This window comes from Peromyscus californicus, unplaced genomic scaffold (genome assembly GCF_007827085.1).
Source record: "Peromyscus californicus insignis strain IS unplaced genomic scaffold, ASM782708v3 Scaffold_22__1_contigs__length_63687245, whole genome shotgun sequence".
Taxonomy (NCBI): domain Eukaryota; kingdom Metazoa; phylum Chordata; class Mammalia; order Rodentia; family Cricetidae; genus Peromyscus; species Peromyscus californicus.
The window spans coordinates 19,219,794-19,247,694 of NW_026294525.1; the positions used below are offsets into that span (position 1 = coordinate 19,219,794).

Sequence of the window (27,901 nt, forward strand, 5' to 3'; positions counted from 1 at the left end):
GAATACTGTTTTTATATCATTCTCCTCTCACTCTCCTGCCTGATGTTCCTCCTCTCTCCCTCCTACTCCTTGTCAAAACCATCGTCTCATATTCTTTAACTACAATTGTTACCCACATGCTCAGATTGGCTAACTTCTCTCCAAAACTGTGAATTGCCTGTAGCTCTGCTTCTAGGGGTGAAGCCTTGTGAGAATCCCCCCATCTACATTGGCATGTCATAATGGTTTTGACATTTTTTTTAGGTCTTGTTTGGGCAGCCATATTGTTCAGATCACCTGGGTGAAGCTCATCCGACACATAGAGAAGATACTATCACATGGCACATATCCAGTCCTGGTCCTCTGGCTCTTACAGTCTTTCTGCCTCCTCTTCCTTAATGGTCCTTGAGCCTCAGGTGTAGGTGTTGTATTATAGATGCATCATTTGGGTTAGGTACCCCATAATCATTTGCTTTCTGCATTTTGATTAGTTGTGACTTTCTATAATGTTCACCTGTTGTGTGATATTTTGATTGCACTCTGACAGTGAAACTTGATTTGAGTCAGAGGTCAGAGCTAGTGATTAGCTGACCAGAATTAACCATAGAGGTTTTGGAGGACTGAGGACAGAGAGGAGATAGGAAGTAGTAAGGCAAGACCGAGAGATGATCTCAGGCCTTTTGGATGGAGGAACAGAAGAAATAGGAGGTCACTGGTGGCTTCCCTGCTGCTTCTCTGATCAGTTTCTTACCCTGATATCTGACTCCTGATTTTTTATTGATAAAGAATAATTAGATAAATGCTTTATTCACAATATCCTGCAAAGAGAAACTTCTTTGGTGAGGGATGAGAGCCACACTTATCTGTTAGTATAATGGCAAGTATTTAGAATGCAGTTGGGGATTATATTAATTTAGTGAAGTAGCAGTAGTGGGTTCTCTTTTAGGGTCCATGCCCTTACCAGCTACGGGTAATAGTCTAGGTTTCCAGTACCAGGCACAGATTCCCTCCTACTCAGTGGGCCTTGGGTCCAATTATCAAGTTGCTTTGTTAAAAAAAAATGAAGTAAAAAATATAGTTGGGGATGGATTATAACATATTTGTGGCATAAATAATGAAGTTACTTATGGGGCATGAATGAAGTCCTTAGTGAATGTGTATTGTTGACATGAGTGTGACCATGTCAAGGATCTACAGTTCCATGAGGGTTTACCACACCCATGGGAATGGCAAAGACTGCCAGGTCAGACTCACAAGAATGGCAAAACCTTCCCCTGTACAGATGCTGACAGTGTGTACAGAAAATATCAACCATCGCTTTCTCCTTCTGGATGTTCACAACCTAAGATTGTCCCCCTACAGAAAACACCTATTGCGATTATTAGCTAAACCTACCTCTTTGTTCAGCTAATAAGACAATCTGTGCCCCCCCCCCTTCTTGTTAAGTTCTATACAATATATCTGAATCCTAGACTCAGGTGTACAAAATAAACACACTGAGTTTCCAGCTGCTGGTAGTAAGTCTCCATCAGAGTCCGCGGCCCACCAGATCTCAGCTTTTCAGTCCATGTGTCTATCCTTCCTTCATTCCTTTGTTTCCCCAGTCAGGTCAAGGTCAGCACTGTGTGGGCCATGACAGTTGCTAATAATGTTGTGGACTATTTAAAAATCTTAAGTGTGGAAAGTATACGCATCTTTGTGAGACGTTTTCTTCTTTTATGTTTTATAACAGAGAAATGGTCCATCATAAACATGGTCTCATGGCTCAATAAGCCTCCTAAAGGATTATGGAGATTATGAAGATAAAGAATGAATACAGACTTTTCAAGTATGCTATGTTATACACTTCAGAACAGTATTTTTGTTAACGCCTCTGAATTTCTTCATTGCCAACACGGAGAAACATAACTTCCATGAAAGTCGCATAGCAGCTGCCCTCAGAATGAGTGTTTAGTGAGTTGTTACCTGCAACTTAACTAGAGACAAAGGCAGCCCTTGTACACAAGTTTGAGTGATAAACATAACATTCTCAAAGACAGATATTTTCAGCAGTTTGAAATGAGTAAAAAAAAAAAAAAAGTGAACCAGATACAATTCATCTGAAATGAATGCAAATGGCCCTACCTTCTATCTTTAAACCATTAAATGTAAAGTACAGGTTTTGGAAATTTATACCTACTGAAAATTAATGTAAACTTTTAGTTTTTTGGTATAACATGAGAGCACTTATAAGATGAAAAGATTATGTAATATGGATTCCCAGAGTAGAAACTTGTGTCCAGATTGAGGAAAGGGAAGTTCAATATTCTCCAAACACAGTAGCCCATATCAAAAACTTTAGATTCTATTTCATTAGATGTTATCAAACTCACAAATATATTAGGTCATAATTCTGAAGAATAATCAGAATCAAAACAATTGGGGATATTTAATATGGAAAAAATAAATATTTGAGTAGTATACAGTAGCTGTACTTGGATATTTGAAGGATGATCATGTGGAAGAGGTTTGTTCTCTATACTTGCATAATAATGTGCTAAGCAGATTGTTAGAACTTGACATGCTGAGAAGAGATGGTGGCCCAGGTCATGAAGAGTAGCTGAATTAAGGAGGATAGACAACAAGAAAGCACAAAAGGTCTCCAAGACACCGAGAAGCAAGAGCATGTTTGCATTTTGAGATAGGTTAGGCTGTGCTGGGGAAGAAAGTTCTACTATCCTAAGATATTATAAAGAGGTGAGAGAGTCTAGATAAGGTAAACACTGAGACTGTGGGTTTTGACTACAAATAGAACTTTGAAGAATGTTGAGACACTGCTTAATTGCTTTTGCAGTTCCTCGTATAATTAACAGGAAAGCTAGAGTCTACAACCGCTTCAGAAATTTTCAAAATTCTAATCTAGAATTAGAGCACAAAGAAAGACGATGAATGAGTAAAAGGAACATTGTAATAAATTATAAACTGGAATTTAATTAGCAGAGAAGGCTAAGCATGGAGAGATTAAAAATATCTTGCTTGATGTAGGCTTTAGTTGACAAAGCTCTAGAAAACAAGTTTGGAGAATATTCAAAATGGAAATATGGTTATCATCCTTACTTTGAACAGCAACTGGACCAAACCTCTGTGTTTACTCTTGCTATTTCATAACTTTTTTTTCTTGTAAGTAGTGGATATTAAAAACTGAAGAAATTGTGGACTCAGAATAGCCGAGTTCATGTGCTAGCAAAGGGTGGATTGATTTATTACCTGCTGTGAGGAAGAGACAATAGCAAATTTAAGTGGAGTCTACACGTTCCTCAACAGGAATCACTTAATGGGTAGTATTAACCTCATTCTCTTCGTTAGCTTTGCTATGACTGTGTTCACCATTTTTCCAGATTTTTGTCTTATATCAGGAACTTGTAGTCAGACAATATTTTTATGTCTCTTTATTTATAAATACAAAAGACATTGCTAAGACAACCAATTGGGGATTAAATGGCATAGGAGAGTAGAGACTGGAATAGAAGGTCTGAATGGATAACCATGGGCACTGTCACCCAGCTGGGGATGTGCAAGTCTTGATTCTGCTCTTTACAAAACTGTATGACTTGGTATAGATCACCCAATAACCCCTGTGTGTCTTCCTTCATCTATAAAACTACTTCACAGGATTGTTGAAAGATTAAACAAATCATTTTGTAACTTTGCCTATTACATGGCAGATAGTCAATGTATGTTAAAATTTCCTCTTCTCTGTGGCTCATATAGTCACTCTGTTGATCAAGTCCACTAGCTTCCTTAGGGTTCAGTCTCCTTCTCTCTAAATTCACGTCATTGGACTGGATGCTGGCAAACTATCTTTCTACTTCCTCTTAGTAAATTTAGTCATTGTTCCTTTCAATAGCCTACCAGTTATATATAAACTACCTATTTTGTACAGTGATCATCTCTAGAATAATTAATCATACAGATATTTTACTAGCTTTAAGAATTTATAAAGTATGACTAAAATGCAAAATAACAAAGAGATGTAACTACCATGTTGGATGCTGTGTGATAACTTTGTGCACTTAGTACAGCATCTAAGGTTCAAAGAAGGAAAAGAAAAAACCAAAAACCTCAGGATATAAAGGAAAGTACCATGGGTGGGATTATGGCGGACAGCATACACATGAAAACGAAAGGGTTTTAAGAAGAGAGTGCATATATAGGACCCTTCGGCTCAACATCAGTAATCACAACACTCAGAAGGCTGAGGCAGGAGGATCACTGACAGTTCCAGGCTATATAGTATGACCCTGTCCCAAGAAACAACAACAAAATGGAATGGGTGACATAATAGATTAATGTGGTAGAGGGTTCTCATAATAAGAGTAGATAACCAGGTTTAAAAGCAAAGTTGTGCGAGTTTTAGGAGCCTTCTGAATTGTTTCCTGAAAAGCATGAACCATTCTTTTAAAAAGTCATTATTTGATCATTGAACCCATGAGTGTAATGTGTTTTGATTGAATTTATATCCCATTTCTTCACCTTCAATTCCTCCTATCCACCCCACGTTTTCCTTTCCAATTTCATATCCTCTTTCTAAACTCCCTCAGTCCACTTATTACTGCCAGTGTGTGCTTGAGTTGTGGGGCCAGCCACTGCAACATAGGAAGCCTATCAGGAACTACATCTGAAGAAAAGTGGCTCTTTTCCTCAGCAGCCATCAATGGAGGGGGTTAAAGACTTCAGAGAAGCACCATGGTCTCAGAAAAATGAGCGTGCTAGAGAAAGAAGAACAAGGAACTCCCAGATAAGAGGTAACAGCACTCCACCTGAAAAACTGTGCCTTTTTTTATATCATTTTTGATATTCACCTTCCCTGGATATACTCAGTACTGGTTCCTACGTATGCCCTTTCGCCTTTCTACTGGTGTTCCAGCTGGATAGATCTCTTCTATGACTTGGATGTATCCCTCCCAAATCATGTCTGGAAACATTAATGTTTCAATGTGTTTAATATGGGGACCTGGGACCTAGTGGAAGGTGTTCAAGTCATGGGGCTTTCGAAAGCGAATGAATGCCTTTCTCAGAGGAATGGGTTGGCTATCATGAGAGCGTCACCATTACCCTTTAGTGTATGTTCTCATGTCCTCACTCCCCTTCAGATTTCCACAATTTTATGAAGTTCCATGAATCCCACAGCAGATAAAGCCACCAGATCTTGGCTAGCCCAGTCTCTAAAACCATGAGCCAGCATAAGCCTCTTTCTCTTTTAGTCACTGGTTCCTAAATCAGGTCATAATAACTCAAACAATCTCCTTTGTACAACTCTGGACTTAACACAGCCGTTTCTTCTTATGGGGCTTGGGAGAAGGAGGAGATCGGCTACGTGGATCTCTCCTACTGTAGTAGCTTGTCTTCCTCCTAACCACTCCCCTCCATGAGACTGTAGCCTTGTTTAGCTAACCATTACTGGGCAGGTGCTACTATGAGTATATTGAGACTCTTCCCTGCTATGGGGATCTGTGTGGAGACCTGAGTCAGCAGAGCAGCGAACCAAGTCAGGCAAGAAGGAAATCCGGTTCAACACCCGTTTCCAGCTTTCCTGGCAGAAACAGGTATGCATCCCTTCCACTGAAGAGACAGCCCAGCGTGATAAATATTCCTGGTTTCCCTGATCTTCTCTGTGAATACAGCAACCTCAGGCCCTCTACACTTTCCTACCTATAATTTTTTCCTGTCAAATGCCTCTGGAGGTCCCAAGTAAACCTCACAGAAACCTCAAGCTCTTCTTTCCCTCCAAGCCTTATATGTATTATTAGGTCTTTAGTATTCCTCTGTCTTCTACCCTTTCTAGGCCTCCTGATCCTTTTCTATCTCTGAAAATGAAGTCTATGGCAACCAAGGGAGCCTCTTGCAGTAAGAGCAGGAGACCACAGGAGGAGAAAGTTATCTTTGCTAATTCGCCCAAGTTTTCCCTCCCTCAAGTGTTCTTCCATCGACCCTGATCAGGGTTGGGTGCTGCTACCACAGATATTTTTAAATCAAGAATAGCTTTCATATTTCCTGAGAAGGTAAAGATGAAGAGATTTGGAGAGTGAAACAAATGGTACCCCAAAAAGAGCATGAAGCTGAGAGCCAGATGGAGCTTTATGCATTCAGAGTGTGGGTAGCTGCTTATTTGTGACTGGTACATTTCTTGATTTCTGTTTTCTCAGTTGAAGGGGGCACAACACCTGACAGGTGACATGTCAGAAACTGATGCTCACCTTCTGCTCCTACTGCAGCCCCTCCCCATTGCATATGATACTTGCTGCCTGCCATTAATTTGTTATCTATTCAAAGTTGCAGCAGAAAATAATGTCACTGCTGATTTTGAACTTTTGATGATTCTATTATATTACCTAATTTTGAAATATATGATTTTAAATGGTACTAAAATATAATGTTCTGTTCCTTATTTAAAATATGTCAAGCATTTTGTGCTTCTGATACACTTTTGAGTGCTCCAGATGTCAAAATATTTTAACAAAGACCCACTGTGATGTTTTCCTCACCGTCTCTTCAGGAACGACATCTCCAACGATCTTTTCTCAGAATTCTTTTCCTATCCCTAGCCAGACCAGTCATCATTTTCCCCAACTGTTTCTAGAATGTGGAAGACTCCAACAGAACGCTGTCATGGTTTGAATATAAAATATTCTCCTAACAGGCCTGTGTGTTTGAAGGCATGGTCCACACATAGTGTTGTTAGTTCATAGTGATTAAATTCTATGGTTGTTGATGTCATCAGTGGGGCGATCCACTGAGGAGTTCTAAATGAATGGGCTATTAGGAGCTGGGTCTTATCTGGAGGAGGCAGGTCCTTGAATCTGCCTTTGAAAGGTCTATCTTGTCCTCATCTTTCCTTGTTCTTGCCCTTCTTTCTGGTTACCATGAAGTGAATAACTTCTCTCTACCATTTTTCCACCAGACACTCTGCCACGGTGTTTCAGTCTTACCTCAGGCCATAGCAATGACCTCAGTACTAAAGGGGCTGAGGCCTCTGAAACTGTGAGCCAAATAGCCCTCTCCACCTTTAGTTGGGTTCTCTTGGGTATTCGTCACAGTGGTGGCAAAGCAACCAATACAAACACAAACTTCATTGCAGCAAAATGGTGTGATATGGCCTTTGCCTTAAAATACAACTACTAAAACTGTTATCAGAAATTGTACCTGAAAAAATAAGTATCTTTTGGAGCCATGAATACTATTCCCTTAGTAAATATCATCAAATATTGCAGGCTAACTCTGGAGCCAGTACCTAAATTTTCGTCTCTTAGAGATAAGCTGTGCCACCTTGAGCGAGTAATGTAACTTCTCTGTGCTTCATAGCCAATGTGAATTTCTTCATTTTTAAATGAGGCTGATTAAAAAAAATGTTATTTCTGAGACAGTCCTAATGATTAATCAATTTAATGCATGTAATATAATAAGAAGGTGTCTGGCATATAGTTGGTCCTATACAAATAAATCTGCTCTGTTGTTTGCACAGTACCTGCCTGACTACATGGTTATAATTTCATATATTAAAAAACTTCATTAAAAAATACTGACCAATATTTTCCCAATCCCCGAATTCAATTACATATAAATAAATATGGGTAAAGAACTTACAAGAATATATTTATACTTATTCTACTCCTTGGACACGGACTTGTTTGCCTACAAGATGGGATACACACAAGAGTTAAGTGTTTCATGAGCATGTCTTGTTTTGCTACTTAACAGAACTATTAACATGGAGTACTGTAGATAAGTCTAAAAACTGGAACCTGACATGGTGTTTTGAAAATCACAATGGTCTAAAGCCGTGATTCTCAACCTTCCTAATGCTGTTGAGCTTTTAATACAGTTCATTTTGTGATGCTGAGACCTTTTAATATAGTTCTTCATTTTGTGGTGACCCCCAAACCATAAAATTTCTTTTTGTTGCTGACTTCATAACTGTAGTTTTGCTGGTGTTTTAAATAATAATGTAAATATCTGATATGCAGTATATCTGATATTTGCGACCCCCATGAAAAGGTCGTTCGAACTTCCAGAGGAGTAGTGGCCCACAGGTTGAGAAACTCTGATGTAACCCCTAACTTTTGTGGCACTTAGTAGAAGTACAGTGCTAATAGGAAGTTTCCTCCCCCTTAACTGTGATATGCTCAAGAAAGACGCAGCTTTTGTCACGGTGTTGTTTGGACAGCAAATGCTCGCCCTGTACACACCAACAGCTTAAAGAGGAAAAGGATGTCCACACCACAACTGGGGAATATCCAAAATTGTAGCCCACAGAGTGAACACACCAGACTTGATGGGCCTAGTAAGATGGGGACTTTAAACACTGTTAAGTACACTTGTTAAATTAATTCTTCAAAATTGTTTTTAAACAGAGTAAGTACTGCAGGCCCTTAAGATTGCATGGTTACTTAGTAACTTCCTGAAGCCACATGAATGCACCCTTCTCCTATGGCAGCCAAAACATAGAGAGCAGGATCAGTCCCTTCTTGATGAGTACATGAATGGCAGGGGGCGAGCTTTCAATATTTAACCCTCCCCTCAAAAAACTAGACTCTCAGAGTATCCATGATGATCCTGCAGCCTCTCATTTTTACCTGTTAAGGGATTTTCATTCAGGAACTGAAACAAAACTCGCAAGTCTTTCTTGAGGCTGGTGTCATAAAAATTATTTTATACCAGCTGCCCTGATAACAAATTCACAACAGTAATTGCTACTTTCCCCCATAGTGGTTTGTTTATTGCTTTGCAGTCAAAACATATCAAATTCTTGTCTGACTTAGTCTCTCACAGTGTTCACTAGAGAAATTCAGAGGATTAGAAGCTACTTGAGAAACATGTGCATACAGACCTTGACTAGATGAGGAGAGAGAAAAAAAATGCACTAGTCAGACATCATGTTAAGATGAAGAAAATAAAGTTATGGATGACATCAGATAAAACTGACTCAATCAGCACTGACCATTTGCAATTCAGTAGATCAATCCATCTTCCCCAAATTAATTGAAAATCCAATAAATGTACAATGTGCACAGATCAATTGCTTTCCATTATAAATTACCTGAGCCTAGTGGAGTTGAAAGATTGTGGACCAGAGCTTCATGGCTCTTATGTAGAGTGATTTTCATGAGCTGATATTTGGGACTGAATTTATGTGTCTTTTCAGATCAAGAACATGACATAAATGGAAGTGATATTTGTTCTTTCACAGAGGAGAGGTCTAGCTGGTAAAATACCACTCCATATAAAGTTTATTCTGAGCTTAGTAATTGTGATCTATACTATGGTCTTTAATATTAATTCTTAGAGAATTCAATTAATACTTGGAGAATGGGACTTCTTCTGGATACCATGTATAAATTTCCTTTTCTAAAGAGTCAGGCAGGGTCACTTTAGAATTGCTCTCTCTTGCTACTGAGTTTCTTCCCTCCAGTATGATAGCTTTCATCAGATCAAGCTCCCAATATATCTATTTTATTGTGTCCTTCCCATGCTCAAACACTTCCTTTGGAAGTGAAGGTGTTCTGCGGCTGGCTAAGAAATCACCTGTGTTTTAAGTCTAAGCCTGAACCAAAAAGACGCTGCAACTGTTTTGATGGTCCAGTCCAGTTGTGCTCACTTTCCTGTGTCTGTAGGTTTCCCACTTCCTGCCATTCCAGGATGCTCGCCAAATTAGAATGGCCCTACACCCTCTTAATGAAATTCTTTAAGTACATGTTTACTATTCAGAACCTCTACTGCCCTATTCTGGACTGTGATGTTCCAAGGAAACCCCACCACCCCCACCACAACATCTTCTGTGAAATTATTGGGATGATTTTCACCATCTTATCTTATCTTAACTTAACTGGTTAGTTACCCCTATATGTCTGTTTTCTTTTGAAAATTGTTTACTAGAACTACCTGGTCTTAAGTAGATATTGTATTATGAAGGCACCAGGACCTAAATTTGATTGTATGTTTTCATGTGTTTAATTTTTAAGTTAAAGATGAAGCTCCATTAATGCATAGCTACTTAGATTCCTTTTTTGATTTTTCAGCTTTGGCAGTTTGTGTTTTTCAAGGAATTTCCCATTTAGTCCAAAATATTGAACTTCTGGTATAAATTTATATTGTAGGTATTTTGGGTTTTGGAGTCTGTTTTCACCTTTAAAATCACTGATCCCAAGACAGTGAGATGGATCAGCAGATAAAGGTAACTGATACAAAATCTAATAATCTGATTTCAATCCCTAGCACGCACACACACACACACACACACACACACACACACACACACACACACCACACACACACACAAGTAATTTTAAGTCATTGAATCTTTTTCTATAGCATTTAATTTGCTTTTGAGCTCATTCAGTGGATTCTACATTTCAATTTTAGCTCTAAATGTCACATTAGTGCTTTTTCCTTCTTTGTTAAGGGTCTCCTTAAAATTGTGTGTTTGTAACTCTTAACAGCTGTTCTAGCCTCTCATTAATGCTGGTATCTATTTCAGATGTTTTAATTATTGCATTTTATTTATTTATTTGCATGTATGTGGCGGGGGTGTTAATATGTATGCATGGAGGTCATCGGACACTTTTTCAGGTGACAGTTCTGTCTTTTCACCATGTGGATCACAGAGAACTCAGGTTCTCAAAGTTGATGACCAGTCCCTTAACTCACTGAGCCATGTTACTGGTCCTTCTAAGTCTTTTTCTATTGATATCTATTTTGAAGTTTTGGTTATATCACAGCTACTTTCTCGTTTTGTTTGTTTGTTTGTTCTGGTTTTTTGAGACAGGGTTTCTCTGTGCTGTCCTGACTACCCTGGAACTCACTCTGTAGACCAGGATGGCCTCTAGTTTAGAGATCCACCTGCTTCTGCCTCCCGAGGGATGGGATTAAAGGCGTGTGCCACCATTACCCAGCCAAGGTACTTTGTGTGCTTAGTAAAGCATGGGCGTTTTGGCAGTTTAACTGTTGACTGAATTTTGCTGTCTTCCTCCTCTTAAGAGTGCTGAGGTTGTTTTGGTCAGAAAGCAACTTACTTGAGAATCAGCTTGGTATTTTCATCATTTGATTTTTTAAGTTCATGGGAGGGGGGCAGATAAAAGTATCTTTCACTGTCTGCTAAATGTAGGCTGCCTCCCATATCCTGACTTTCCTGTGGTCCCTTCAGAATGGTCCAGATGTGTATCTTCATACTGGCTTGTTATAAGTTAAGCACAGCCCAGCTCTAATCGTTCCATTTATAGATACTTGCCAATTATCTCAACTTCTAGGAGATTAAAATTTGAAGATCCACATGTGTTTCTGCTTAGTTCCTCGAACACTCAACACTGTGCATTCCTCTCTACAGCACTCAGTCATATTATTCAGGATACCATTACCCTGGAAGTTGTGGTTGGATAGGTGTCTGTGCTCTACCTGTCTCTCCTCCTACCTGTGCCTCTGCAGAGAGTTTGGTGCTCGCAGGGTTTCTTTCCTCATGTTTCATTCTTGGAGTGCTGCCTGTGATAACCATTGTCTAGCATCTGAAACATTATCACATCTGTTTTGTCCAGCTTTCCAGCTCTGAACAAGAGGCCTAATCCAGTATTGGTTGATTCATGAGCACCAAAAGTAGGGAGTAATATTTCTCAGACACAATTTTTGTCATTGGATTTTTACAATTTGAAGAGACTGTCTTGTAGATAAATGATTTCTAAACCAACTCTCTATGTAGCAGATGCAAATTTTTTAAAACTTACAACAAATTTATTTTTGAATGTTATGTATATATGATTTTTTTAGAATGTATATGATAAAATTTTCTTTTTTATATTAAACTCTACTGATATGTCTTACCATTGGCATAGATACATGCTAAAGAGAGTAGTAGTATTGTGTGCTTATCTTATTTAATTTTGAGAGCATTCCCCTGCTCTTTCTGAATCAATACTGTCCTCTGGGTTCTTCCCTCCTGCTTAAAAATTCTCCTTTGCTAATTTCTTTTCTTCCACCCATAACTTAAGAGCATCCCCTTGTCTCTGGACGTACTCACTACTGAGTTTCTGGTAGTGCTGATGACTCCCAAATCTAGATACTGATATTTTTATGGAGCTCAACCTTCTATTTTGAGCTTGACATGTGTGTTCCTCTACTTTATACCACTGAAGACGTTTACATAATGTGTCATTAGATGTTTGGAATTCTCATCTCCAAAATTGACCTCATTCACAGAGCTAACTATTTCCACCTTGCTCATGTCATGTTAGAAATTCACTCAGCTCTTCAAACCCAGAAGCTAGGAGTTATCCCAGAAATGTGTCCTTCTATATTCATATATACATTCGTGATTTTTCTGTATCTCTGTTTAAAAAATCCAATAGTCACAAATAAGTGAAAACACGCAGCTTTCTTTTTCCTAGGGTTGCATTAATTTGCTTACTATGATCATTTTCTATTGCATCCGTTGTCTTACAAACAATATAACTTCACTCTTTATGGTAAAAAAAAATCTATTATGTATATTTCCACATTTTCTTTATTTTTTGTTGGACTCATAAGTTGGTTGAATAATTTAACCGCTGTGAGTGATATATAATAACAATTGCTGTGCAAATATTTTTATGGTGGTTTGGAGTCCTTAAGTCTTTCTCTCAGTTCTAATACATAATCACTACTGAGTCATGCAAGTTATACCTTCTCTAGCCAAACTGACTCTTCCTAGCTCATTTTTCTATTCCAATTGTCTCCTAATGCATACTGATCTATAATTTAGCACTCACCCCATGACACCTTCCACACTGTTGCCAGATCTAAGCAAGTATGATATCACTTTCACCTGTTCTGAGTGACCATGGTAAAGAAATTCTCTATCCCATTCATTTTGTTTGAGCATTTCTTCCAACAGCACACAGAAGCCAGGGCAATCACCATAAATGGCACCTACGAAAATGTCCTTAACATCTCAGAAATTCTCTCCTGCTTATCCTGACACCACCTTCAGTATACAGGCACATAATAATGTCATTCCTTCGGTGTGCTCGATGAACACATGGGAAGCTAAATGGGGATTTGGAGTAGGGAGTGAAAATGAAAGCCTCAATGTATTATTGTATAGGAATGCCAACACTCCTATGTTATTTTAATAGTAGCTCCACTTTCATAGACCGCATTTGGCCCAATAAAAACATCTTGACAATTCAGAAGAACCTAGAAAGAATATTGTCATTGGCTATAAGCAATACTCCATTGTACTCAGTTGGCTTTGCAGTAGAGAAGTCAAGGGAATGAGAAACATTTGTTGTATATTGACCCCTTTGCTCTTATGTCTATGTTCATGTGTGATACAGTTTGAATGAGAAATGAGCCCCCTCCATGAGCTCATATATTTGAACACTTGGTCCCCAGTTGGCAGCACTGTTTGGAAAGGTTATGGAAGCTTTAGGAGGCAGGACATTGCTGGTGGAAGCATGTCACTGGTTGTGGGCTTTGATTATTGCCTGACCTTGCTCCTTGTTCTCTTGCTCTGTTTTTGTTTTTTTTGTTTTGTTTGGTTTGGTTTGGTTTGTTTCAAGACAGGATTTCTCTGTTTAGTTTGGAGCCTGTCCTGGAACTCCCTTTGTAGACCAGGCTGGGTTGGAACTCACAGAGATCCGCCTGCCTCTGCCTCCTGAGTGCTGGGACTAAAGGCATGCACCACCACCGCCCAGCTTCTCTTGCTCTGTTTTCTCCATGATGATAAAGTGTGATCTCTTTGCATCCTGGCTGCCCAGCTAGCCATGACTTCCAAACCGTGGTGGACTATAACTCTTTGGAACTGTAGCCAAAATAAAGCCTTCTTTTGCTAACTTGCATGTTGTAGGGCATTTTATTACAGCAGCAGAAACGAAACTTGTACAATGTGTACACACACGTGAGCACTCCTCAGGAATTATTTGCCATGGGTAGTGTGTTCGCAGTTCTTAGAACTGCTTGGGAGCCCTGGTTTCTATTGCCTTGGAATTAAAGGCATGTAGCTGACACTGAGGCAGTGTCCACTTGGTTGCTGTAGCCAGCTCAGTGTTACAGAACTAGATTCTAAACAATTTGGCAGAAACTGTGATCAGAGGTCACAGAAGGATAGATTAAACACAATGCCTCTCTCTTCTCCAACTTTCTTTTCTCTTCATTTATTTATAGGTGTACTTTCTGCTTTCTCAGAAATGCTTTTAGAATAAAATATCTGGCACAATATGAAGTTTAAACCTTCATCTTGGAGGCTAGAGCACATGCTGGAGCAAAAGCTAATTTAAATACTGAGATAATTTTTTAGTTGGACGTTTCTCTCCTACTAATCCACCAATTATATGTGAGTGAGAAAGTAGAAGACAGAAGCATAAAGAAATATGTAGGGGAACAGGCAATTAAGGATGGGAAGAGGCGATTAAGGAACACTTGTATGGTTTATTCATCATCTTTTCATCATCTAAAAGCTAGTAAAATGAGGCTAACAGCAACTTGACAGGTTAGAAGCTGAGCTGGTTCATGCTAAGAACATATTGGCTATTCTGAGATCAAATGCAGAAAGGAATGTGCTCTCATGGGCCAGTTGAGTCATCTGGAGAATCACTGATGTGTTCCCAGCACGTTGGTAAATTATAATGAAAGCTGGTCCTAGAAGCAAAGAGGGAGATGAAACACTAAGCTGAAAGAGAAGAGAGAGATCCTTACCTCCTCTTAGTTGTGGAAGAAGAGTCTTTGGGAGTTTGCTTCTCAGGTCTGCAGTCATGTAAAGAAAAGGAAGAGAAATGAAGAGATGCTGGAGGAAGATCACATTGGCTCAACTATAAATTTAATATGAAGTGATGATTTTTGATAAGCTGTGGTACTCATTAATGAGAGCTACAAATATGGAATTGGTAAAATTGTAACAGAGGTTTTTAGAGGTTTAAAAAAAAACAACAAAAATCAGTGAACTTGGAAAGAAACCAGGGAAAGAGAGAACAGAATGTCATTCACTTCCTCTTAAACTGTGTTGATATTTGCAAAAGCTCCAACAGAGCAACAGCGTGGCACTCTCTGAAAGGAACAAAGAGACATGACAGACCAGCTCTGCTCTTGATGAGCCGTGAAATTCTATATTAAAAATGAATAAAAGTCATGATGCTAAATCCGATCCTTTGCAGCCGTGATTTGCTTCTCAGACAGGCCTTCACATTACCAATTACCAGATTCCTGCAGGCAGGGTAATGTTTTCAAAACAGTCGCTTTGAGAAAAGGAATACTTAAGTGAAGCTATAACCTTGAAAAGAGTCACCTTGATAAGAACGTGTCTCCAGTCATGCATGACCGTCCCCTGGCTTTATCTTTCACAGGACGCTTGTTTTTCAGATGTTTCTGTAGGATGTAACATTTAGTATAATGAATAAGTATCACACTGTCTTGTTAATCAGGCATCCAAAGTGTTTTCATTGTAATTATGGCAATCCCAAATCAGCTGCTTCTGGAAAGAATGAGCAAAGAGGAGAAGGAGACAATAAAACTAGCAGGGCTTGGCACAGTACTGGAAGCATATGGATGTTCAGAATCATGGTTAATGGGAGAACAAAGATTATGATAACTTTGCAATGGAAATAATTCTCACTGAGTCTGTGCATTAATCAAATGGACCAAGTTCTTTGAAAATCAAAATTATTACCTTTATAATAGATGGTACTATTATATGTGTTTTGTATATGAAGTAAATGGCTTAAAAAGCATCATGGCCATGGAACCTTGGTCAACAAATTGTGGAAGAGTGAGCCAAGTTCTGCTGAACCTAAGTCCCTATTCTTGCCTACTGTCTTCTCCTCAGAGTCTCTTCAGTTGATTAATAATGAAGTGCCTTATAGTATATTAAATAAACCAAAACAGGATTATAAAATTTCAGGCCAAACAAAGAAAACAATACTCTATATTCTACTTGTGCATTATTTTATATTTTTCTAGACAGTTTTGTAAATCTAATACTTTCTATGACAACAATTTCATGGTTTCTGAAACCCTTTTGCACATCTTAGATCAACTGCTTCTTATAACTTTCCAGTAAAATTAAGGCAGGCTCCCTGGAGCTCAAGGAGACCTGCTGACTTTTATGTATACCCAGAACTTGCAAAATGAGATTTGGATGCAAGCCTTCAGTTCCACGTTTCTGTGCCTTCCACTATATAGATCCACTGACAGATTTGAATTTTAGCTCAAAATCTGCAAACACCACTCAGTTATTCTGAGTCTACAGGTCCCATTGTGGTATTCTAGTCTATGTTTTCATTAAAGCTTAACCAATACAGTTTTCTGTATTTTGGTCTGTAGGATACAGTAAGCGGTAGTGTTGGAGATTCTAATAACTGTTGCTAAATGTTTACATCTCTAAAGCACTTGAAAGACATGTATGCTTTATCTCCAGCCAACCACCATACATGCAAAGAAAGACACTCAGATCCTGCTGAAAGCCTTTGGCATTGCTCGTCACATCCTTCAGAAAGATGTTTGTCCAAAATGAACACATGTCCAGCTGAACAACACAGAAGATTCCAGTGGGTAAAATCCAACTGTAAGCAGTCAGTAAACACATCTTGACTACAGTATCAGATAGTTGGTAAATGCTGGCTCATTGATACTATGATTACATTTGCTATTGTATAATGAAGTGATTTATTCTGTTTTAATCTGATCTGAAGCCAATACTTTGATGAAATAACGTGTGTATTTATGGATGGAGGACATCAGTGCAGTAAGAGATGGCAAAGAATGTGGGTCATATGTAAAACTATGACTCTGTAAGTCATAAATGAACTATTCAAATATATGATAGCCTAAATTAGATCATCTACAATTCCCTTTACTGAAAAACATAATAATGAAGAAGGAAAGAAACATCCACTAGTTAAAAATTTATAAAGTAATAGCATAATGTGTCTTTTTTAAGACTCAGTTCTCCTCATGAATAAGGAACACCAGTAACATCCACTAACCCTCAACATGGGTTGAGAAGGGAGTATAAATGACTGATAGATTTGAGCAAGTTTCTGATGGGTTTCTATTTTTCGAGATCTTCTCTCTGAGAAAGATTCATCTATATTCCTGTGTATTCAAAACTACAGATGTACCAGTGGAAAATTTTTTGGTCATTAACTTCTGGCCTGTGGGGCCTATGACAAGATGGCGCAATTTTATAGCAAGTAAAGATATTAGTTAATTAGCATGTATTTTACAATACTTGAGTATGACATATATGTAAATTCCATAGGCACCTTTATTAAAAATTAATGCAAAGGGCATGCAGAATTGGAGCCTAGGAAGGGGGCTTACTAGGTACAAGCACGTGTTGCCCAAGTGTGAAGATATGAGCTCAAACCCACGTAAAAAGCTAGGCTTGGCTACACAGGCATTTGTAAGCTGTGGAAGTGCTGTGGAAGACAGGCAGGAGCTTCACTGGCGCATTCTGTCTGTCACCTCAGCTCAGGCTCAGTGAGAGACCCTGTCACAAGCAAATAAGGCTAAGTGTGATGGAGAAGGACACCTGAAGTCCCCTTCTGGTCTCTGTGTGCACACAGGCATACCTCCCCCAACATGTGTGCAAATAGAGCACACATACACACACACACACACACACACACACACACACACACACACACACACACACACACACACACACAGCTGAAGCCCACCTAGAACTAAAATCTCTGGATCTAGTAGAGTGGGGATAGTTCTGATTGTCATGTGATGAAGACCATTTGTTTTGGTTTGCCTATGAAACACCCCCAGAGGTTTCTGGGGCTTCTTCTCATTCCAGCATCACTGTTTTGAGAAGAAGTAGAAAGTGCAAAAGTGAAACTCGGTTGAAGGAAGATCCCCGAGGGTGCGCCTTTGAACGTTACCTTGTCCATCTGTGGTACATCGTTCCCCTCTCTTCCTTGCTGCAACGAAATGAACAACTTCCATCGCCAAGATGTTCTTTCTCATCCTGACACAGTGGACCACAGACTGAGACCTCTGGAAATGTGAGCCTAAATAAATCTGCCTCACTTTTAAATTCTTCTTTCTCGTGTTCATCATGACTAACATTCGATGAGGAAATGGATGAGAGAGATCCTGGCATAGTAGCTGGTTTATTGCGCATGCTCAGTAGAATGCTCAATAATGCCAATAATGCGCTTGCTCTTCTCTCATCACCAAGTCGGCCATGGTCGGTCACACTTCCAGGGGAAGGTGCTTTCAGGTGTGTTTCTGCACTTTGATTTCCATTTTAAACTCTTGATCTGGGCGGGAAGTGCCACTTGGGCCACAACTCTTGTCCAGTTCTCTAATGAGAACAGGAGCTCCTGAGATTCAAGTATCTTCAGATGGGACCATGGTAACTGTTCCTGTTGGATTTCCCTGTCAGCTCAGACTTCAGCTACTGTGCCTGGACCCCAGCTCTCTGTTTCTTCCCTTCCCTTCCCCAAAAGAAATGTTACTATCCAAACCATGCCCAAACCAAGGCCTTACCTCATAAAAAGAATGCTTCTAGTCTGTTCTTTGATTGCTGGAAGTTTGACTTGCTCTCTGCTTCATCTTTCTTATCTGTGTAATAGGAATTACCAGTCCCAAATAACTTCTTTCACTAACTAGATATTGTTGCAAGAACCCAAGCACACGTGATGTTCTCACTAGGACCATATAGCCAGAGACTCCTATTAGGTCAGAGTTGATGGTGATGACCTTTTGATATTGTATCCTATTGCTTTTTGACAGACAGTCCTAGGGAAAGAAGGGGGTTGCCCATCTGCCCTATGCTGACATGCAGACTGACAGCACCATGCCTAAAGTTTGTGTTGTTCACCCTGGCTCACTTCTAAAGATACCTTATGAGTTCAGTTGTCCAGGTCCAAGTAAGGCTTGACTTCCAGAGTACTGATGACACCCATGCCACTTGTGTGGCAAGAATCACCTCAGGAATGTTCTAGGTAACACCCTTCTGTATGTCAAACTGACGCCTTGCTTGAAACTTAGATTTGGATCTTGCTCTTCTGTCAGGATAAATAAAACCTGCATTTTCATTCTGCTTTGTTGGGAATGTCTTTCCTCTTTCCATGCTTAACACATCACACTAAAAAAAAAAAATCAGCTTCGCAGATCCACTGTAACCTTTCCAATGGAAAGCAAATATCTTCCTTTTTACCAACTGAAAGCTGTGGCTTTGGGCATGGACTTACTCCAAGTGATGTATTTATTTTAGCATCTTTAACAGAGTCACCCAGACCCATCTTACTAATGTTTTTTCCTGATACTAAAGGCAAAGGCCATTTGAGAATAGAAAAGCAGCTCCAAATCTAAGCTGAATTTGCCTGGAGATTCTTGGTTCGTTCTGTTTAGATGACTCACTTTACAGTAAATCCCGAGTCCATGGTCAGAAATGTTGTGAGTATGAGTCAGACAGGAGAGAGGCTTAATAAAAACAACAGGCAGCAGCCCGGGCACTCCATGTGGCAGCATCATGAAATCTCAGGCCCTAATAAACTGACTTTGGAATGGTCTTTCTGGGAATAGCTGCATGCTGCAGAAGGCTCATTCTTCCTGCAGATCCCTGCCTGCTTTCCTGAGAGAGGGCTGTGGAAGCAGGAATCGCATGTTCTTGTATTTTAATCACTATTGTGGCAACACGGGGTAATATTATTGTAGCATCCAGCCAGCTGACGAGAGGAGATTAAACACGATTTCCACAGCAATACATTAAAACTCCAAATGAGCCGGTGGAGCTGTGGTGACCTCCAGTGAACCCTGGCTTCATGACTCAGAAGCAAAATGCAGCCAGGTTGGGACCAGGATGGCTTTGGAGAAGAAGCAGGCTCTGGCTTTTCTGCCTCACTGAGCTCTCTGTGCACAGACCCAGAGCTCCTGGCACAAAAGGAGAAATGGGTGGAGAGTCTCATGCAGCACATTACGGAAAGAATCCAAAGGAATTTTATTTTAAATGAAAAGAAGTGTTGCTCATAACGATCTTAAACCCCAGTGGTCACCAGAGGTCCCTTCTGAATACCCGAATATCTCTTTCGAGCACTCATTGTGTGCCTTTCAAGAGAAATCCAGAGGACGACCTTGAAGTCTCTTTGGTCCCTTGTTTTTTCCATGAGGCAGATCGTATTTTTGTAGTTTAAGTTCAAGTCTGCCAATTTGCATTAGCATATCATCTGCCTGGTTACCAAGAAAATGTTCCTGAAGAAGAAGAAGAAGGAAAAGAAAAAAATGGAGCCAGTTCATGGTCATTAAGCTTGCATCAGGAGCATGAATCAGCAGTCTGAAGGTGGCAAGGCTGAGGTTGAAGCATCCCAGGGATCTGGCACAGCCTGTAGGAGAGCTCTGGGCTGCCCTCTGGAGCGTGTTTGACCACATCCTGGGTACACAGCATCCACCTTCCACTAAGGAAAGGTCTGGGAAGACCTAAGACATGAGAACTGCCTAATGCCCACAGATCTACATTCCCCGACTTCTTTATCAACCAATTGTAAAAACAAAGGGAACGTTTGACAGTATTATATGTCCATGAATCTTTGCTCTTGAAAGAGCTATAAAGTCATGTAAAAACAAGTAAAAATATAATTTACTGTGATTTGCTTTAAACATTTTGTATCATTGGTACAGAAAGACAATACCAATGGAATGGGTGGCTTGTGTGTGCATGAAGACGTATAAGAGTAACAAAATAGTTTTCACCTGCTGTCATTCTTGAATCTAGTTTGCTTCTTCTTGTATCTCCCATGCCTCTGGGCAATACCTCTGGGCAATGCCCCTGCCTCACAGTAAACACTCTGAAAATGATTAGCAAATGTAGCGCTTTTCCAAAGGAGTACTCTCCAAACACAACTCACAACTTCTCAAGTGAGGAAACTGAGGCACGGGCAGGTCAAGGGCCTTCTTCAAAGTGGGGTGGGGGGGAGACACTTGATGGTAGAGTCAGGCCTTGATTCCCACCTCTGATGTTTCAGTTCTTGACTGTATCATTTAGCAAGGCTGTCAATCAAAAACTCTGTACCTCTTGCTGTAAGTTTATGCGAGGTCACTGGGCTCCATCATTGCATCTCTCTGGGAGTCCGTGATCAGGGAGCAATGAGAAGTCATGAACCTGTAGAAAGCTTCATTTCTAGGTGCTGCCTAAGGAGTCAGAGCTGAGAGCTGAGAGGAGCTGCCCTGATAAGAGTCTGCACAATACAGCTCAGGGAGAGATGGAATGAGAAGGTATCAGCAGAGCCACCGAGACTCAGGCCACCTGGACACTCACAAAAGAGCACCTGCAGAAGGAGTGAAGCAGTGCTTAAGCAAGACAATGCATTCTGCCTTCTGCGCTTGCCATCCTCACTCTCACTGAGTCTTTTTGTAGCCCTCCCTGGTGATACTCTGATGTCCATACCTTCAAGGTGGCCAGATTATTTGGATTGCTCTATCCATAGTTAGAATGCTGGGTTTTTTTTAATGATATCCTATTGACTTCTCAGATGCAGTTCATAGGAACTTATTTCTGTCCGGGGTCCTCTGATGTCACAGAGGTTTTCAAATTAGGTAGCCATATTTTAAGTCTCAGAATGAACAGACACTACCGCTAAGAACCATTGTGTACTGAATTCGGTATTCAGTACATTTCCTCTGAACTTTAGGAAAGATACATTCTTTTTGTAGACTTCAGAAGAATTTATCATCATACCCTCTCCTAACAGACAGTCTCCCTGTAATAACAGACTCTTACACGAGAAAGGAGAAATAAAACACTGTGAAGCTAAGCCATATGTGCCTTAATCTTGACTTTCCACAGCAAAGCAACTTGATAAAATGTGACTATAAATCACTGAAAAATTTCTTAAAGATAATAAAATACATGTCATTTGAAGGGAGAAAGACATGGCCATCATAGACATGGGGTTGCTTGTTTAATGGCTCGTGGGGCTAGAGAGATGGCTCGTCTAGAGATGTGCAGTCAAAAGTGCTTGCTGCACACCCAAGTTATGTATCTAATACCCACATCCAGTTGCTCACAACTGCCTGCAACCCCAGCACAGGGAAATCTGACACCTTCTTCCTGCCTCCACAGTGCACCAGTGTGCACTGTAGCTGAGGTTTTCCTAGCCTTGCCCGGCTCCCACGGCCCTGAGGCCACTTGGACCCAAGTGAACACACAGAGGCTTATATTTATTAAAACTTCTCAGCCATTAGCTCAGGCCTACCACTAACCAGCTCTTACATTTAAACTAACCCATAATTCTTATTTATGTTTAGCCACGTGGCTTGGTACCTTTTCTCAGTTCTGCCTTCACATCTTGCTTCCTCTGTGTCTGGCTGGCGAATCCTGACTCAGCCTTCTGGTTCCCAGCATTTTCCTCTCAGCTCATCCCACCTATACTATACTTCCTGCCTGGCTATTGGCCAATCAGCATTTTATTTATCAACCAAATCAGAGCAACAGACACTCACAGCACACAGAACGACATTCCCATCAGTGCACATACTCACAGGCAGACACAAATACAAACATGTCATCAAAAATAGAGAAAGTATTTTTAAATGACTCAAAAATGTATACATTAAAGCAAAAATATTTCATTGGGTGGTTATTTATTTAAAGTGCCTACCCAAATTTAGTAGTCACTGTAACTGCATTTTCTCAAATTCACTTTAAAGTTTCAGAAATGAGATACAACAATGAAGGCTCCATCATCATAAATGATAGGGATTTGGGGAGCAATGATTACGGCACCATTCCACAAAAACCCATTTGTAAGCACACAGGTGATCTTAGAAAGGTGTATTGACTGGGGCAGAAGTGAAAAACTGGACTATGCTGCAGCCTCTCATCTGGTAGAGCTTTCCTGTGTCAGAGCACTCAAGCTAGGAGTATCTGGAGACAGCAGAGAGTTTAGAGCAAACTGTCAGTGGCCCTAGCTACAGCTAGATGAAAGTCATTTGACTTGATGAAATGCATATGTGTGTACTCGGGGACGTTCGCTGTCTTCATCTATAAACTAAAAAATCCATTACTTAAAAGTCAACCAAGCGAGATTGGATGACCATCATGACTACAAAGGTCTTTTATAAACTTAAATGCTTTGCAGATGTAGCTATGATTTTTAAGAGGTCATTATTGCAATGGTGGCCTTCTGTGCTCTGATTCAATTATCATACTGTTTAAATAGGGAAGAATTCTCAATGTGAAGATTGATTGAAACATTAAATGGATGTATATGATTTTTATAAGCATGAATCAAAAGCACCATTTGTCCTACTACAGTAGGAATGGATGAGCCAAGCAGAGAGGCAAAAGACCTTCTGGAGAAGCTTGGCGGGAGCTCTCAAGCCAACCACATAGAATTCCATGTCTGCCTTTTCCTTCACTTCCTAAATAACTGGGGAAATACGATCATGTGTGTGTGTGTGTGTGTGTGTGTGTGTGTGAGAGAGAGAGAGAGAGAGAGAGAGAGAGAGAGAGAGAGAGAGAGAGAGAGAGAGTGCACTCACGCCAGTTTAGTATTCTTTTGCTTTTATGTTTTCACTGGAAGGAAAACTAGTAGAGAACGAGAAATAAAATATGATAAATCATTTAGGAAGAAGTTGGAGGCACTAGAAATAAACTCTGGGGGGAGAATATAATATTGAAAATAAGGAAGGTGAATTTTGTTGCCAGGGAAATGAGGAACAAATCAATATGAGGTAAAGTAGGTGCCAAATCAAAGGAAAGAGGAGAGACGGGAACATTTTTTGGACTTGTCAAAACAACTCATTATTGTACCATCTGTGCCAAGGTCTTCAGAGTCAGTACATTTATTTATATTTGCTCACCAGACCACTATAACTACTTAGTATCAGCATTCACCTCTCCCAAAAGACAAGCATTGCTAACCTGATATTCTGTATTCTGCATCAGCTGCCACACTTGGTCATTTAAATGCTTTACTTGGACCATGGCCCTGGCACAGGTACCTCCAGGCTCACAGTATAGTCCTTTTTTTATAATATTCTCATTGTTATTTAGTGTATTTGAAGCAAGGCAAAATCGCTTGCATTCAATATAATGGTACACACCAGTAATCTCACCACAGGAGGCAAAGGCAGGAGGATTATAAATTATATGACTGCTTGATCTATACTGGGTAAGTGGGCAGGGGAAGAGAAAGGGGAGGTGGGTATGAAGCAGGTACAGGGCAGGAGGAAGAAGGGAAGGAAAGAAGGAGAGAGAGAGGGAGGGAAGGAGGGAGGGAGGAAGAGAGAAAAAGCTACTTGCACACTAGCCTTCTACGGGGTCCAGAATCTATTCACTCATGCCTCCCATTATTAGTAGTGCCACCCAGAAATTTCTGGAGAGGTAAGGTGGCATTCAGCTCCCTCCTCCACAAGATCATTACATAATATGACATCAAGTATCTCTACAATTTAGAAATTCTGTCTTTGGAATTTCTACTTCTGTCATTCCATGAACGACAAACATCTAATAAGACCTTAAGACTGCAGAACCTTAGCCACAGATGGAACATTAGGTAAGGCCCATCTTACATTTTGCAGATGAAAGAACTTTGGGCAACAGTTGCTACTTGGCCAAGGTCACACACTAGTTACAAAGAGCCAGAATAAAATTTTTCTTCGCTGACTCCCAGGATCCCCTTCTTACTCATAGTGCTTCCTTCTCCAAATAATAAAACACTACAGCTTATGCATTCTCATGTTTTAAGAAACCTGCTACATTTTGGTAACTGACTTTTTGTTTTATCAGTTCAAACTTGATTGAAACGTTTATTTTTAAGTTAGTGGCTTTGAGATGTTTTTTCACATACTGAGAAACATCATGCACAAAGACACAGTGTGCAGCATACTTAATGTCAACTCTACTTGCTGCCAGAAGGATCAAGAGTGGAAAGAAAGCTGCACACAAAAGCTGGCCTGAGAACAAATCTCCAACCTGCTTGACTTGAGAAGTCTACTGAAGATAAGTAGACACTGTCCTTCTAGACCAGTGTTAAGTGGGTAAGGTTCTTTGTCATCACACTGCTTAGTGACTTAGCAGTTCTACATCTAAAGAGCTCTCTAAATGCCCATAAAGGACTCTGGAAGATATAAGGAAAAAGTAAGCTAAAAATTTATAGTCTATATGTCCAAGAGGAAGCCATCTTGCAGAAATATCAAGAATCATGAAAAAAGCTACCCCTTACAATTGTCATTGGTGTTACTACATTTTATTACAGTTGTCTTAAGGTAAGTTGATACTTATGTCCTTTTATTGCAGATTATCCTAATATGAGTTAATATTTGTGTCCTTTTGCATATAGGATAAATTTACTTTTGATGAACCAAACTAATTTGTAAAACACAGATTCTTTTTTTCTCTCTTTTGTTTTAAATTTGTATTTTTATTTTGTAATACAGTTCAGTTCTACATATCAGTCACAGATTCCCTTGTTCTCCCCCCCATGGCCCCCCTCACCTTCCCCTCAGCCCACCCCCCATTCACACCTCCTCCTGGGCAAAGCCTCCCCCGCGTACTGAGATCAACCTGGTAGACTCAGTACAGGTAGGTCCAGTCCCCTCTTCCCAGGCCGAGCCAAGTGATCCTGCATAGGCCCCAGGTTTCAAACAGCCAACTCATGCAATGAGCACAGGACCTGGTCCTACTGCCTGGATGCCTCCCAAACAGATCAAGCCAATCAACTGTCTCACCCATTCAGAGGGCCTGATCCAGTTGGTGACCCCTCAGTCATTGGTTCATAGTTCATGTGTTTCCATTTGTTTGGATATTTTTGTCAAAACACAGATTCTTATAACTATGCTTGACCTCCCAAAACAAGTGGCTATAAGAATAATGTATTTAGTGTTAAAATTTCTAAAGCTGATAAAGAGATTGTAGCATTGTTCCCTATTTATGTGATACATTTTATTTAGTTTTATATGTTGCAAGAGTTTCCAGTTCCTAAGACCTAGGGCCCTGTAATGAAATGCTACATTTTACAGGACTTCTTTGTGGTTGTTCTCAGATAATTCCTTATAAACTAAATAGCCTGATATAGATACAGGTGAAGATCTCTATGGAACTGTGATTGTTTTTTGCTGTATTTCAAAGATGATGACTGAATAGCAATCTTTCCCGATAGCTTCAGCAGCTGAATACTCCAACAAAATTGGTGTTTGTCATCAAATGAGAGTAGGTATCTGGTTCTTCAACAAATGATAGCTGATTTTTCTTCCATTGCCTGGTTGCATCTAACACTCAGAACTTACCTCACTGGCCCCCAAAGAAAGTCCAGTGTCTATAATTTCAGGGCAGACTAGGCAATAAGACATATTTTCCATGATGTCCCACTAATCTAAACACCACTGAGTTGCACTGCCACCAACAGTAAAAAAAATGCTGTTCATTCTCCAAATATGATAGAATGGACTCTTCTTTCTCATGGACCCAAGAGTATGCACACACACAAAAATATTCTCCCCCACCTCCCCACCCCCCGTTTCAAAAAGACACAAAAAGACAAAAGGAGGAGTGAGAAACTTCAACACCCTTCTCTTTCACTGTAGATTCTGCCCTATGAAGAAGAGTGCTAGTGTTAATACTTGCTTGTGTCTCATCTATTCTCTTTGAGCCTTAATATCTGAATATAAAGCCAGTTATCCACCAAGGTGAAGGACCTGTTCAATTTGTGTTTACTGACGTAGAACACAAGTGCTGATGGAAACCAATATATAAGAGAATTTTATTGACATCTACAGTGAAAATAAATTAGGTGCTTGAACAGAAAGTTGAATATGCCATCTACTTTGAGGAATCAAAAATATCCTATTTCACCTTGTACAATGTCAAAGCCGGGCCACCAGTGAATCATTCAAAAGTCTGTGTCAATTGATAATAAAGTATGCGTTGACACCATGAATGAGAAGTAAACATCTCTCTAATCCTGCTTTTCCATTGCATTTATTGCCTGATTTAAAAAAAAATCACTTCATTTTTGTTTCATTCAACTCATATTCCAACAGAAGAGTCTACCCATCTATGCTATGAAAACAACCAAGGCGAGTAACAGAGCCTTGGCCTTAGAGAGTGCTGTTTGGGCTTAATAAAGAGGAGACTAGTGTGTGTCTAGGTATTCAATTCTATTTTCATGTTGTCCATCAAGGAATTTTTAGAAATTGAAATAGGAATTTATAATATAATTTAAAACGTTTAAATATTCTTGGGTATAGGAGATAAAAATCCCAGAAGAAAGTATGATCTGGGACATCCAAGGTTGTAACAAGAGGGTGCAGGGTCAAGGCAATGCAGGACAACAGTCCTGGGCCTGGATCATCACTTCATTCACCAAGCGACAGAATAATGACATAAGCTCAGGCAAATGAGGTTGATTACTATGCAAATGCAACTTGAACCCAATCTCTGCTCCTCTAAACATATAGCTGCCCTTAAGCATAGACTGTGTAGAGACTCTGGGAGCTGCCACCATCTAGTCTAATAGTGCTTAGTAATGAGCAGTAGCAAACATCTGAAGAAGTCTTCTGTGGAGCTCAGGATCACAGAAAGTTTCACCATCTCCCAAATAAGTCTTGAACTAAAATGGTATGATGATCATTCTATCACTAGTGTTAAGCTCTTATTTAACACTGACCATATGTAGTGGATTATTAAACACTCAATTTGGAAGCTCTGTTTTACATTTTTATACAATATCCTATTTGTTTCTCATGGCAGCCCTGTATGAAGCAGACGCAATTATTTCTCTCATTTTACTAACTGAGCAAACATAATCTCCAAGAGTACAAATGACTTTCTGGATGGTGTATAGATAGCAGCGGCATAATTAAGAGGACAGCATAACTGCTTTCCTTGGTCAACCCAAGCCTGACAACCTTGCAAAATGGTGCATGGGTATTTTCAGAGTCTGTGCACGTGTGGTTCAACAGCTTCTGGGAA

General features: G+C 39.9%; 1 long non-coding RNA gene across 7 annotated transcripts in view; it reads left to right on the plus strand.

Moving 5' to 3' along the window:
* LOC128118415 (uncharacterized) overlaps positions 1-27,901 on the plus strand; it is a 262,810-nt gene that overhangs the window by 189,184 nt on the left and 45,725 nt on the right. For 4 of the 7 annotated variants that reach the window (XR_008221194.1, XR_008221199.1, XR_008221202.1 and 1 more), the window contains one exon: positions 1,712-25,197. The exons of 2 other annotated variants lie outside the window; for them this stretch is intronic. This is a non-coding gene — a long non-coding RNA (uncharacterized LOC128118415). The remainder of the gene's footprint in view (positions 1-1,711; positions 25,198-27,901) is intronic. One more of the 7 variants, XR_008221196.1, reaches the window with a different exon arrangement.